The sequence below is a fragment of the Nansenia antarctica genome, assembly GCF_963989245.1.
Source record: "Nansenia antarctica genome assembly, chromosome: 2".
Lineage (NCBI taxonomy): Eukaryota > Metazoa > Chordata > Actinopteri > Argentiniformes > Microstomatidae > Nansenia > Nansenia antarctica.
In genome coordinates, this window is record NC_137675.1 from 3,339,645 (window position 1) to 3,354,644 (window position 15,000).

General features: G+C 50.4%; 1 pseudogene across 1 annotated transcript in view; it reads right to left on the bottom strand.

Moving 5' to 3' along the window:
* The window catches only part of LOC308151714 (MICAL-like protein 2), a 48,074-nt pseudogene that overhangs the window by 23,414 nt on the left and 9,660 nt on the right, over positions 1-15,000 (bottom strand). The window contains exons 3-8 of the transcript in view: positions 9,429-9,570; positions 8,799-9,049; positions 7,895-8,025; positions 2,655-2,836; positions 2,042-2,334; positions 415-624 (exon numbers count right to left, since the gene is read on the bottom strand). The product of the transcript in view is annotated as an MICAL-like protein 2 (transcript). The remainder of the gene's footprint in view (positions 1-414; positions 625-2,041; positions 2,335-2,654; positions 2,837-7,894; positions 8,026-8,798; positions 9,050-9,428; positions 9,571-15,000) is intronic.

The window sequence follows — 15,000 nt, forward strand, 5'->3', positions numbered from 1 at the left end:
TGACCCCCCCCCAAAACAGCCAAACACACTCATGACCCCCCCCAAAACAGCCAAACACACTCATGACCCTCTCCAAAACAGTCATACAAGAGGACACACCAAACACAGCCATGACCTTCCCAAAATAGACAAACTGTTTTATAACATCAGTCATGACCGCCCCCAAAACAGGCAAACAAGAGGACACAACAAACACAGCCATGACCCTCCCCAAAACAGACAAACACACTCATGACCCTCTCCAAAACAGTCATACAAGAGGACACACCAAACACAGCCATGACCCTCCCCAAACAGACAAACTACAGAGATAGCGAGTCCGAAGTAAGACACGCAAGTTAGAGCTGGGCTGGAGCAAAAATGTGCCACGCAAGGACGGCCGTCCGAGTTGAGAGACCTGGAGACGGTGTTCACCTGTAGAGTTTGGTGATGTGGGGCTGGCAGATTTGGCAGGGCTCTTGTCTGGGGTCCTGTTCCATAGTCCACTCCTGCTGGCTGGGGAAGGTGTGGGGGTGGGGGTGGGGGTGAGGGGTGAGGTCGGCAAGGAGCGAGGGATCGGCTTTCAACTTCTTTCGGACTTTTATGGCCTCCTCTTCTTTCTTGGGAGTGTCGACTGGAGCGGGTCTGAGAGAGGAGGAGGAGAGGGGGGCGGGGCAGAGGGAGGGGGGAGAAGAGAGAGGAGGGTGGGAGGGGGGCAGAGGGAGGGGGGAGAAGAGAGAGAGGGTGGGAGGGGGGCAGAGGGAGGGGGGCGAAGAGAGAGAGGGTGGGAGGGGGGCAGAGGGAGGGGGGAGAAGAGAGAGAGGGTGGGAGGGGGGCAGAGGGAGGGGGGAGAAGAGAGAGAGGGTGGGAGGGGGGCAGAGGGAGGGGGGAGAAGAGAGAGAGGGTGGGAGGGGGGCAGAGGGAGGGGGGAGAAGAGAGAGAGGGTGGGAGGGGGGCAGAGGGAGGGGGGAGAAGAGAGAGAGGGTGGGAGGGGGGGCAGAGGGAGGGGGGAGAAGAGAGAGAGGGTGGGAGGGGGGCAGAGGGAGGGGGGAGAAAGAGAGAGAGGGTGGGAGGGGGGGCAGAGGGAGGGGGAGAAGAGAGAGAGGGTGGGAGGGGGGCAGAGGGAGGGGGGAGAAGAGAGAGAGGGTGGGAGGGGGGCAGAGGGAGGGGGGAGAAGAGAGAGAGGGTGGGAGGGGGGGCAGAGGGAGGGGGGAGAAGAGAGAGAGAGGGGGGGGGGGGGGGGGGGGTAAAATAAGGAGAAAGAGTTGTAGCTTACCACAAAAAGACAACCAGACAAGATAACTGCATATCTGCCAGTTATGTATGGACTTCCTCCAATAATACCCCTCTTCTACCAGCAGAGGTCAGGCTTGCTCTATGACAATGACTCAGCTGTGTGAGCACTGTTTTTATACAATTTATAATAGTTATAATAATAATCATAATTTTAAAAGCAAGGAATGTACCATGTCCTGAGTGTGAGAGAGAGAGAGGGAGAGAGAGAGAGAGAGAGAGAGAAAGAGAGGGGGGGGAGAGGCAGAGAGAGAGAGAGAGAGACAGAGAGAGAGACAGAGCGAGAGACAGAGCGAGAGAGAGAGTGTGTGTGTGTGTGTGTGTGTGTGTGTGTGTGTGTGTGTGTACACGTCTCCTCACTTCTCAGTGTGGTCGGTCTTCTTCAGTGCTACAGAGAGCCAGGGGGAGCTGCTGCTAGCGGTGGTGGTGGTGGTGGAAGGTTTGTTGTTGTTGTTGTTGGTGGTGGTGGTGGAGGGTCTGCTGCTGTTGTGTTGTTTGTTGTTGTTGTTGCTGTTCTCCTCCTCCGCCAGCCTCTTAGAGATGAGGGCCACCGCCTGAGCCTTGGCGGCGCCCCCCCCCCTCCGGCCCTCCTTCATTCACCCGAAACTGCACCCTGCTTTTCACCGGCTCTCCAACCCCCCCCGACGTACCCCCCGCCGACCTTACCCGTACCCACACTGGAACCCCCTAACGTACCCCCCCCGACCTTACCTCCAACCCCCCCCCACACTCAAACCGCCGACACTGACCACCACATTGACCGCCTGACCCACCCCCACTACCGGGGCCCTGCTGCGTCCCCGCGTTCGGCCCTCTGTTTGCGGGCAGGTTACTGTTCTGTCCTTGGGTCTTGGTCTGGGCCTGGTTCTCCTGTCTGTCGGAGGTGGAGGTGGTGGTGGCGCTGGTCGTGTCCGGGCCGGACTGGAAGAACCGGGAGCGGGCCTGCTGGTTCTTGGCCCCGGAGCTCCGGGGAGCCGCCGTGGGTCTGCTGGTGGGGGGCGGCGGCTCGGGGGAGGCCACCACGCGACTCGCGGTACCCAGGGAGGAGGGCACCGCGGTGGCCTGGAAGAGGCGGCCGTAGGGGAGTTGGTGGTGTTGGAGGCGGTGGTGGAAGTCTTGGAAGTTCGCCAGCTAGGGCCTACTTTGTTGGGGGTGGGGGAGGAGGGGATGGGTGGTGGTGGTGGTGGTGGTGGTGGTGGTAGAGGGTCTCTCTGTCTTGGAGGTTACCCAGCTAGGGCCTACTTTGTTGGGGGTGGGGGAGGAGGGGATGGGGGTGGGGGTGGTGGTGGAGGTGATAGAGGGTCTCTCTGTCTTGGAGGTTAGCCAGCTGGGGCCTACTTTGGAGGAGGGGGTGGGGGGTGATGATTTTGGGGGGATCTGACAGGGGGTGTGTGTTTGGGAGCAGGGGTGTTGTTCGTCGCGAGGTCCCTGAGGGGGGTGTGGGTGTGCTTGGCCCCCTGTGGGGGTGGAGCCCCCTGGAGGTGGGAGGTGCACATGAAGGAGCCGGGCTCAGGGCCGGCCGTACAGTTACCAGAGAGGAGGGTGCTGGGAGCACTCACTGCACCTGGGGAACACATCCACAAACAACTATTAGGGTGTTCTCTCTCTCTCTCTCTCTCTCTCTCTCTCTCTCTCTCATCTCTCTCTCTCTCTCTCTCATCTCTCTCTCTCTCTCTCTCTCTCTCTCTCTCTCTCTCTCTCTCTCTCTCTCTCTCTCTCTCTCTCTCTCTCTCTCTCTCTCTCTCTCTCTCTCTCTCTCTCTCTCTCTCTCTCTCTCTCTCTCTCTCTCTCTCTCTCTCTCTGCCTCTCTCTGCCTCTCTGCCTCTCTCTCTCTCTCTGCCTCTCTCTGCCTCTCTCTGCCTCTCTCTGCCTCTCTCTGCCTCTCTCTGCCTCTCTCTGCCTCTCTCTGCCTCTCTCTGCCTCTCTCTACCTCTCTCTACCTCTCTCTGCCTCTGAGTGTGTTCTCACTAGAACATTTGCTTCACTTGGAATCAGAGTTTAGGATCAAATACACTTTGCTCTGCGTCTTTAGGAGCTGTGAGAACGCGCATTAGAAGTCGCTCCCGGAGCAAACAACCGACGGATGCTCCACTTGAAAAGGGTGTTTCGCTCCGGTTAGAAACGACGCATCGAGGCTGGCCATAGGAAAACAACAGCGCATGCGTGTTGATCTGGATGAGAGCGGGACGAACAGGCACATTTTTTTTTTCGGACCAATCAACTACCACGTCTGTTGCTTCGATTGCGTATGTTACTTCGTTTACATAAAGGGCTGCCGAGAACGCAAATCAGAGAAATAAGTTATGCAACAATGTTGCAATCTCATCCACTTGCACCGGGTCATGATTCAGACTTTCATGTGAGAACATGACCTTACACTCACCACACCTGGAGACACAACTGTTACACTCACTACTGGAGACACAACTGTTACACTCACTACTGGAGACACAACTGTTACACTCACTACTGGAGACACAACTGTTACACTCACTACTGGAGACACAACTGTTACACTCACTACTGGAGACACAACTGTTACACTCACTACTGGAGACACAACTGTTACGCTCACTACTGGAGACACAACTGTTACACTCACTACTGGAGACACAACTGTTACACTCACTACTGGAGACACAACTGTTACACTCACTACTGGAGACACAACTGTTACACTCACTACTGGAGACACAACTGTTACGCTCACTACTGGAGACACAACTGTTACACTCACTACTGGAGACACAACTGTTACACTCACTACTGGAGACACAACTGTTACACTCACTACTGGAGACACAACTGTTACAAACAACTATTGGAGACACAACTGTTACACTCACTACTGGAGACACAACTGTTACACTCACTACTGGAGACACAACTGTTACACTCACTACTGGAGACACAACTGTTACAAACAACTATTATAACAACTGTTTAAATAACTATTAAACACCACAACTATTACACGATTATTAAACAACTATTATACAACACAACTATTAAAACAACTATTATATGATTATTAAACAACTATTATACAGCACAATTACTAAACGTAGTTTTTCTAAAGGTCTATTTTACAGCAGGATAAGTAACGCATGAAATGTATGTGTGCGCATTTTCTACCTAGGGCTATTTATAAAATAGTGAAGAATTCATAGATAATCATTCAAACCACATCACACAAGCATTGCGTTGCCAGACCAACGTTTCTGCTTGAGTCAACTGAGGAGCACACACACACACACACACACACACGCACACACACACACACACACACACACACAGAGACAAACACACACACACAGAGACAAACACACACACACACACACACACACGCTGGACAGCAACAGATAGTAGTAAAGGGTGGCCTGGGCCAGAATATGTTTCTACTTGACTCCACCTCTTAGCCAACTCTTAAGTCCTGAAACACACATGTTTGCTTTGTTAACAAAGGAGTTGTCTGACTAACAAACAGACAGACTGACTGGCAGAGAGACTTGGAAACAAAGACAACAGCTCAGGTTAAGATGTCCACCACAGCTCAGGTTAAGATGTCCACCACAGTAAAGCTCAGGTTAAGATGTTCACCACAGCTCAGGTTAAGATGTCCACCACAGCTCAGGTTAAGATGTCCACCACAGCTCAGGTTAAGATGTCCACCACAGCTCAGGTTAAGATGTTCACCACAGCTCAGGTTAAGATGTTCACCACAGCTCAGGTTAAGATGTCCACCACAGCTCAGGTTAAGATGTTCACCACAGCTCAGGTTAAGATGTTCACCACAGCTCAGGTTAAGATGTTCACCACAGCTCAGGTTAAGATGTTCACCACAGCTCAGGTTAAGATGTTCACCACAGCTCAGGTTAAGATGTCCACCACAGCTCAGGTTAAGATGTTCACCACAGCTCAGGTTAAGATGTTCACCACAGCTCAGGTTAAGATGTTCACCACAGCTCAGGTTAAGATGTCCACCACAGCTCAGGTTAAGATGTTCACCACAGCTCAGGTTAAGATGTTCACCACAGCTCAGGTTAAGATGTTCACCACAGCTCAGGTTAAGATGTTCACCACAGCTCAGGTTAAGATGTTCACCACAGCTCAGGTTAAGATGTTCACCACAGCTCAGGTTAAGATGTCCACCACAGCTCAGGTTAAGATGTTCACCACAGCTCAGGTTAAGATGTCCACCACAGCTCAGGTTAAGATGTTCACCACAGCTCAGGTTAAGATGTTCACCACAGCTCAGGTTAAGATGTTCACCACAGCTCAGGTTAAGATGTCCACCACAGCTCAGGTTAAGATGTTCACCACAGCTCAGGTTAAGATGTTCACCACAGCTCAGGTTAAGATGTCCACCACAGCTCAGGTTAAGATGTTCACCACAGCTCAGGTTAAGATGTCCACCACAGCTCAGGTTAAGATGTTCACCACAGCTCAGGTTAAGATGTTCACCACAGCTCAGGTTAAGATGTTCACCACAGCTCAGGTTAAGATGTTCACCACAGCTCAGGTTAAGATGTCCACCACAGCTCAGGTTAAGATGTTCACCACAGTACAGCTCAGGTTAAGATGTTCACCACAGTAAAGCTCAGGTTAAGATGTTCACCACAGCTCAGGTTAAGATGTTCACCACAGCTCAGGTTAAGATGTTCACCACAGCTCAGGTTAAGATGTCCACCACAGTAAAGCTCAGGTTAAGATGTCCACCACAGCTCAGGTTAAGATGTTCACCACAGCTCAGGTTAAGATGTCCACCACAGCTCAGGTTAAGATGTTCACCACAGCTCAGGTTAAGATGTTCACCACAGCTCAGGTTAAGATGTTCACCACAGCTCAGGTTAAGATGTTCACCACAGTAAAGCTCAGGTTAAGATGTCCACCACAGTACAGCTCAGGTTAAGATGTCCACCACAGCTCAGGTTAAGATGTTCACCACAGCTCAGGTTAAGATGTTCACCACAGTAAAGCTCAGGTTAAGATGTCCACCACAGTACAGCTCAGGTTAAGATGTCCACCACAGCTCAGGTTAAGATGTTCACCACAGTAAAGCTCAGGTTAAGATGTCCACCACAGTACAGCTCAGGTTAAGATGTCCACCACAGCTCAGGTTAAGATGTTCACCACAGTAAAGCTCAGGTTAAGATGTTCACCACAGCTCAGGTTAAGATGTCCACCACAGTACAGCTCAGGTTAAGATGTCCACCACAGCTCAGGTTAAGATGTTCACCACAGCTCAGGTTAAGATGTTCACCACAGTAAAGCTCAGGTTAAGATGTCCACCACAGTACAGCTCAGGTTAAGATGTCCACCACAGCTCAGGTTAAGATGTTCACCACAGCTCAGGTTAAGATGTTCACCACAGTAAAGCTCAGGTTAAGATGTCCACCACAGTACAGCTCAGGTTAAGATGTCCACCACAGCTCAGGTTAAGATGTTCACCACAGTAAAGCTCAGGTTAAGATGTCCACCACAGTACAGCTCAGGTTAAGATGTTCACCACAGCTCAGGTTAAGATGTTCACCACAGCTCAGGTTAAGATGTTCACCACAGTACAGCTCAGGTTAAGATGTTCACCACAGCTCAGGTTAAGATGTTCACCACAGCTCAGGTTAAGATGTTCACCACAGCTCAGGTTAAGATGTTCACCACAGCTCAGGTTAAGATGTTCACCACAGCTCAGGTTAAGATGTTCACCACAGCTCAGGTTAAGATGTCCACCACAGCTCAGGTTAAGATGTCCACCACAGTAAAGCTCAGGTTAAGATGTCCACCACAGCTCAGGTTAAGATGTCCACCACAGCTCAGGTTAAGATGTCCACCACAGTAAAGCTCAGGTTAAGATGTCCACCACAGCTCAGGTTAAGATGTCCACCACAGCTCAGGTTAAGTAGCCCATCTTGGCTTTGTTAAAACATCTGGCATGCTCGACATCAGTAGCCTATACTGAATATTCAACTATGATGCATTTATTATTATTATTATTATTATTATTATTATTATCTTTTAATAATAATAACTTTTATTTGCATAGCACGTTGTGCTTATATTTAGAATATAATATAAATTATATTCTATATATAGAATAGAATATATTATATATTATACTATAATATAGAGCTATGGTGCATTTTCCATGTAGGTGTATTCATAACATGATCTATAGAAACATTTTTCATTTACATTTACATTTTTGGCATTTAGCAGACGCCTTATTCCAAAGCGACTTACAATCAATACAGTTAATTTTACAATTAATGCATTGACTAAGCAAGTGAATCATCAATCCACCAGTCGTAGCAGGAAGAGTATTCTAGCTCAGGAAAGAAAAATGTTATATCTTTGCACTCGATCAAATTTCAGGACCCTCCTTTCATGACTTTTCCTAGATATGTGCGTTCTACCACCCCAGTATCCTTACATTTTCAAAATCACATCAGGATAAGCTAGTATAAAGCTGTTTTGCAGTTTTTCTGTGTAGGAAGCAGGCTAATTTACAAGTCGGCCAACTAGTGGTCGTTGTGTGTAAGTAGCAGCTTGAGCATTGTAAAGAGGCTCTTTTAGTAGGTAAAAAAGGCACGGCTGTTCTAGTGATAAAACATCTTTGTCTTACTTGGCGCAGTTCCTGTGGTACAACCTCCCGTCCACTAGATGGCGCTGGACCAGATGGACGTGCTTCTCACACACGACACACTTGCTGCTGAGCGTGCCCTGCCTGTTGGAACGCTCCACCAATACCTCCTTCTGAGGGGGGGGGAGAGAGAGAGAGAGAGAGAGAGAGAGAGAGAGAGAGAGAGAGAGAGAGAGAGAGAGAGAGAGAGAGAGAGGCAGAGAGAGAGAGAGAGAGAGAGAGAGGCAGAGACAGAGAGAGAGAGGCAGAGGTAGAGAGAGTCAGAGAGAGAGGTAGAGAGAGAGAGGCAGAGAGAGAGAGGCAGAGAGAGAGAAGTAGAGAGAGAGATACTCATCATTCATGTACAAGTATACGTTGTCCATTAGGTCTATCTTTAATTTATTGTGTATTTTTCTATTTTAGCCTATTATTCAACTGTCACTTTATTTTGTTATTGTTGTTTGTGGTCTGAGCTGCTGTAACACCTACATTTCCCCTCAGGATCTATAGTATCTACATATCTATCTATCTACCTACCTATCTACCCACCCATCTATCTACCCATCTACTGATCTATCCATCTATCTATTGATCTATCCATCTACCTATCTACCTACCTATCCATCCATAGTATCTATCTACCTACCTATCCACCTACCTATCCATCTACCTATCTACCTACCTATCCATCCATAGTATCTATCTACCTACCTATCCACCTACCTATCCATCTACCTATCTACCTACCTATCCATCCATAGTATCTATCTACCTACCTATCCACCTACCTATCTACCCATCCATCCTTCATGTGTCTGCATCTATCAATAGTAGCTCTCCCTCCCTCCCTCCCTCCCCCTCCCTCCCTCCCTCCCCAGTCATCTCTCCTACTCCTAGGGAGGTGTACCTGTGCTGCAGCCCTGGGGGGTGTGGGGGAGGCCCTGGGGGAGGGTCTGAGGGTGAGGGAGGGGGGAGGCCGGTTCTCCGTGGCGGGCCGCGAGGGGGGGAACAGCTTGGCCGTGACCGGCTGGTTCTTCTTCCCAGAATGCCCCTCTTCTCTGACCGGCTGGTTCTTCTTCCCAGAAGGCCCCTCTCCTCCGGACGGCTCTGCTGGGCGCTTCACCCCCGCCGCCGTGCCCACGTGGGCCATGCCCCCGACTACACACACACAGACACACACGACACACACGACACACGCGCACGCACGCACACACACACACACACACACACACACACACACACACGCACGATTAACATATCTGGATGTGTGTGAGAGAGAAAGTGTGTTTGTGTGTGAGAGAGAGAGAGAGAGAGAGAGAGAGAGAGAGAAAGAGAGTGTGTGTGTGTGAGAGAGAGAGAGAGAGAGAGAGAGAAAGAGAGTGTGTGTGTGTGTGTGTGTGTGTGTGTGAGAAAGAGTCTGTGTGTGTGTGTGTGAGAGAGAGAGAAAGAGTCTGTATGTATGTGTGTGAGAAAGAGGATGTGTATGAGAAAGAGCCTGTGTGTGTGTGTGTGTGTGTGTGTGTGTGTGTCCACTCACTGGGCGAGCGTCCGTGGAAGTAGTTGTAGTACTGGGAGACGTAGGTGAGGATGCTGAGGCGGTCGGGGACCTTCATGGCCACCATGTCCTCAGCCTCCAGCAGGGCAGGGATGCCCAGCTCCTCCTCCGCCACTCGGAACGCCTAGACACATCAACCACACACCCTGAACACCTGGTCACCCAAACCCCTAACCCTGAACACCTGGTCACCCAAACCCCTAACCCTGGACACCTGGGCACCCAAACCCTTAACCCTGGACACCTGGTCACCCAAACCCCTAACCCTGGACACCCAAACCCCTAACCCCGGACACCTGGGCACCCAAACCCCTAACCCTGGACACCTGGTCACCCAAACCCCTAACCCTGGACACCTGGTCACCCAAACCCCTAACCCTGGACACCTGGGAACCCAAACCCCTAACCCTGGACACCTGGTCACCCAAACCCCTAACCCTGAACACCTGGTCACCCAAACCCCTAACCCTGGACACCTGGTCACCCAAACCCCTAACCCTGGACACCCAAACCCCTAACCCTGGACACCCAAACCCCTAAGTGTAACACGCGAGGTGAACGAATCCTTGATAAATGTTATGGCAATGTTAAGGACGCCTACACGGCCAGGGCTAAACCCCCGTTAGGTAACTCCGACCACAATGTTGTCCAGCTAATTCCCACGTATAAATCTCTGCTTAAAAGTAGCAAACCCCAAGTTAAAACAGTTCATGTCTGGAATGATGATGGCATTGAAACCCTAAAAGGCTGCTTTTCCTGTACCGACTGGGACCTCTTTCACGGTCTGGACCTTGAAGAGGCTACTGACACCATTACAGATTATATAAAGTTTTGCAGAGATAACGTGTTACCCCTGAAATCTATAACTGTGTACCCTAACAACAAATCCCATATCACGAAGGAAATCAAAAAGTGCATAGTTCAGAAGAGAATTGCATTCAGGAATAAGGATCTTTTGGCCATGAGGAACATCCAAAAAGAACTGAATCACAAATTAAGGGGGGCCAAGAGGAAACAGAAAGAGACATTTGAATCCCACTGCTCTTCTATGAACACAAAAAAAACTATGGGACTCCATGAAATATATGACTAACATGGCCCCAGCTAAAAGGTGCCTTAGTGTCCTAAACAAGGGTGAAAAAGCCAATGAACTTAACCATTTTTATGCCAGGTTTGAGACTGCCGACTTCTCGATGGAGCAAACAGTGGCTCTTCAGGCGCTGCCTGAGTTGGAAGCAAGTATCACCATTGAGCAGCGCGAGGTACAGAGACTGTTCTCTAACACCCGCCCTAGGAAGTCCTCTGGACCGGATGGCATCTCTGGGCTCATGCTAAAGTCCTGCAGTGAGGAGCTGGCTGGTGTCCTATCTTCCAGAAGTCTCTGGACTCTCACACTGTTCCGTCCATCTGGAAAGACGCTATCATTATTCCTGTTCCTAAGAAGGCTAGCGGCAAGGAAAATAATGACCTGCGACCAGTCGCTTTGACTTCTGTTGTAATGAAATGTTTTGAAAAATTCATTATATGTAAAGTGAAAAATGCAGTCAGTTGCTCTCTGGACCCTTTTCAGTTTGCTTATAGATGTAATACAGGTACAGATGATGCAACCTCAGCCATGGTGCACTTCATATCTAAGCACTTAGAGGACCCTACCTCCTATGTCCGACTCCTATTTGTTGATTTCAGTTCTGCTTTTAACACGATACAGCCGCACCTTTTAATTGAGAAGTTAAATGGGCTTAATGTCCCCCCCCTCATTATAAAATGGTATCACTCCTTTTTAACTAACCGCACACAGCGGGTCAGTGTTAATGGCACTCTTTCGGAACCCAGAACCATAAGCACTGGTGCTCCACAGGGTATAGTCAGTTCCCCTGTGCTCTTTACTTTATACACAAACGAGTGCAGAAGCACCTACCCTAGCAATCGCATCATAAAATTCTCGGATGACACTGCCATCCTTGCTTTAATTGAAAAGGACAGTGACCTAATTGACTATTATTCTGAAATCCAGAGGTTTGTTAAATGGTGTGATGTTAACTGCCTCGCGCTGAGATGGTGTTCGACCCCAGAGGTGTTGGGGACCACAGGCCTGTATCTTGGGGTTTTCATTGACAACTCACTCACCTGGAGCACTCATGTAGACAGCCTTTGTAGCAGATTACAACAACGACTACACTTCCTACGCCGTCTTAGAGTTCATGGTGTTGACCAAAAATGTATGCTACTCTTCTACCAGTCTGTCTTAGAGAGTCTCATCAGATACGGCATTACATCCTGGTTTGGTAACCTATCTGTACAACTAAGGTCCAAACTGGTCCGACTGATACAGACTGCATGGAAGATCATAGGGGTGAAAGACCACTCATCCCTGCAGTCTATTTTTGAACAAGCTACTCTCAGACAGGCTAATAGAATTCTCATGAATCCCTCCCATGTCCTACATGCAGAGTATGAACTGCTGCCCTCTGGGAGGAGGTTCAGAGTCCCCCGCGCTAGACTAAATAGATTTAAAAATTATTTTATTCCCGTTTCTGTTAAACTTTTAAACTGCACCAGATGAATGTGAACATATCTTGCTTATCGTTTTATTTCCACTCTTGTTTTAATCAGGGCTGCCTTCTGTTTGTGTGTTAACATTCTGTATTGTCTGTTGCTCTTTGTTGGCTGCTGTGGGGTGCAAGCCCAATACACATCTCCCAGTGATGGGACAATAAAGTGACTTTTGACTTTGACTAACACTGGACACCTGGTCACCCAAACCCCTAACCCTGGACACCCAAACCCCTAACACTGGACACCTGGGCACCCAAACCCCTAACCCTGGACACCTGGTCACCCAAACCCCTAACCCTGGACACCTGGTCACCCAAACCCCTAACACTGGACACCTGGGCACCCAAACCCCTAACCCTGGACACCTGGTCACCCAAACACCTAACCCTGGACACCTGAACACCTGGTCACCCAAACCCCTAATCCTGAACACCTGGTCACCCAAACCCCTAACCCTGGACACCCAAACCCCTAACCCTGGACACCTGGGCACCCAAACCCCTAACCCTGGACACCTGGTCACCCAAACCCCTAACCCTGAACACCTGGACACCCAAACCCCTAACCCTGGACACCTGGTCACCCAAACCCCTAACACTGGACACCTGGGCACCCAAACCCCTAACCCTGGACACCTGGTCACCCAAACCCCTAACCCTGGACACCTGGTCACCCAAACCCCTAACCCTGGACACCTGGTCACCCAAACCCCTAACCCTGGACACCTGAACACCTGGTCACCCAAACCCCTAATCCTGAACACCTGGTCACCCAAACCCCTAACCCTGGACACCCAAACCCCTAACACTGGACACCTGGTCACCCAAACCCCTAACCCTGGACACCTGGTCACCCAAACCCCTAACCCTGGACACCTGAACACCTGGTCACCCAAACCCCTAACCCTGGACACCTGGTCACCCAAACCCCTAACCCTGGACACCTGAACACCTGGTCACCCAAACCCCTAACCCTGGACACCTGAACACCTGGTCACCCAAACCCCTAACCCTGGACACCTGGTCACCCAAACCCCTAACCCTGGACACCTGGACACCCAAACCCTGAACGCCTGGGAACAACACACACCACACACCTGGTCACAACACACACCACACACCTGGTCACAACACACACCACACACCTGGTCAGAACACACACCATACACCTGGTCAGAACACACACCGTACACCTGGTCAGAACACACACCATACACCTGGTCAGAACACACATCATACACCTGGTCAGAACACACACCATACACCTGGTCAGAACACACACCATACACCTGGTCAGAACACACACCATACACCTGGTCAGAACACACACCATACACCTGGTCAGAACACACACCATACACCTGGTCAGAACACACACCACACACCTGGTCACAACACACACACCTGGTCACACCATACACCTGGTCAGAACACACACCATACACCTGAACACACACACACACACACCTGGTCACAACACACACCATACACCTGAACACACACACACCTGGTCACACCATACACCTGGTCAGAACACACACCATACACCTGGTCAGAACACACACCTGGTCACACCATACACCTGGTCAGAACACACACCATACACCTGGTCACAACACACACACCTGGTCACACCATACACCTGGTCACAACACACACCATACACCTGGTCAAAACACACACCACACACCTGGTCACAACACACACCACACACCTGGTCACAACACACACACACACACACACCAGCCATACAATGAATGGAATATCAACTCGGCCATCTTCTGCGCCCCTGGAGGGTTAGGGGTTAACTGTGTTGCCATTTTTGTGTGTTGTCGTTTTTTAAATAAAGTTTGTTTTGAGTCAGTCTGAGTGCCAGACCAGTCGGTTTAGGACAACAAGAAAACATGGTTTGAAATGTACACACACACACACACACACACAGACACACAGACACACACACACACACACACACACACACACACACACACACGCATAGACACAGGCACACACACACAGGGGCACACACACACACACACACACACACACACACACACACACACACAGTAGTAAATGGTAGCCTGGGCCAGAATATGTTTCTACTTGACTCCACCTCTTAGCCAACACTTAAGTCCTGAAACACACATGTTTGTGTCAACACGGGAGTTGTCTGGCTAACAGACTGACGGACACTGAGACTTGGAAACAAAGACAACAACACAGCTTAAGATGTCCACCACAGTAAAGCTCAGGTTAAGTAGCCCATCTTTCTCCTGGGGGCGGCTGTGGCTCGGGAGGGAGAGGCTGGTGGAGGTAGAGGCTGTGTCTCAGGAGGTAGAGGCTGGTGGAGGTAGAGGCTGTGTCTCAGGAGGTAGAGGCTGTGTCTCAGGAGGTAGAGGCTATGGCTCAGGAGGTAGAGGCTGTGTCTCAGGAGGTAGAGGCTGGTGGAGGTAGAGGCTGTGTCTCAAGAGGTAGAGGCTGGTGGAGGTAGAGGCTGTGTCTCAGGAGGTAGAGGCTGTGTCTCAGGAGGTAGAGGCTATGGCTCAGGAGGTAGAGGCTGTGTCTCAGGAGGTAGAGGCTGGTGGAGGTAGAGGCTGTGTCTCAGGAGGTAGAGGCTGGTGGAGGTAGAGGCTGTGTCTCAGGAGGTAGAGGCTGGTGGAGGTAGAGGCTGTGTCTCAGGAGGTAGAGGCTGGTGGAGGTAGAGGCTGTGTTTCAGGAGGTAGAGGCTGGTGGAGGTAGAGGCTGTGTCTCAGGAGGTAGAGGCTGGTGGAGGTAGAGGCTGTGTCTCAGGAGGTAGAGGCTGTGTCTCAGGAGGTAGAGGCTGTGTCTCAGGAGGTAGAGGCTGGTGGAGGTAGAGGCTGTGTCTCAGGAGGTAGAGGCTATGGCTCAGGAGGTAGAGGCTGTGTCTCAGGAGGTAGAGGCTGGTGGAGGTAGAGGCTGTGTCTCAGGAGGTAGAGGCTGGTGGAGGTAGAGGCTGTGTCTCAGGAGGTAGAGGCTGGTGG